Here is a 698-nt window from a genome sequence, read left to right on the forward strand (position 1 = left end):
GGTGGGCCGACCGCACGCAGCCCCCTCCACCCCCACCGAGTCGGCTGCACCTGACCATGACCAACGAGGTGGCGTGGAACTCCGGCACGACGACTGTCATGAAGGGAAGTGACGAGCGCGAGGCGCGCGCGTTTGCAGAGAATCCGTGAGTCCACGGATGGACACGGTGGTGAGGATGCAGGCGGGACGGCCTCGGAAGGCGCTTGTTTGCGGAAGGAAGCAAGCGTGCGTGGGTAACGACCGGTACCCAGTGAGTCGCTTACAGGCGAGTATTTGATTTAAATCGGAATCCCCCCCCCACTGGAGTCTACCCAGTATTTCTTAAGAAATCTTAGAAGTAGTTCATGAGGACAAAAAATTTTTATGTAATAAAAATATACCAATATTCCTTTAAAATGTCAAATGATCTATTTTGTCGATTGCATATTTATAATATATGAAATGCACTCTCCTTTCCGAGGCCTCAGACAAGTCAATGAGGTGGGACACGTGAACCGTACAAGAAGACAGAACTCTCTTCCTAGATCTTTCTGCCCCTCCCTGGCAAATGCCTACCTTGAATGAGTGTAACTCTCCTCATTAGTCTGTAACCACCCCCTCGTATAACCTGCGTGCCTTTTTACATTGTTAACAATGAATTTTGTAGAGTGTTTCATTGACACGAGACCTATCACAGACAGTGCAGTTTGCCACTGGTG

The sequence above is a fragment of the Ailuropoda melanoleuca genome, chromosome X, assembly GCF_002007445.2.
Source record: "Ailuropoda melanoleuca isolate Jingjing chromosome X, ASM200744v2, whole genome shotgun sequence".
NCBI classification, from domain to species: domain Eukaryota; kingdom Metazoa; phylum Chordata; class Mammalia; order Carnivora; family Ursidae; genus Ailuropoda; species Ailuropoda melanoleuca.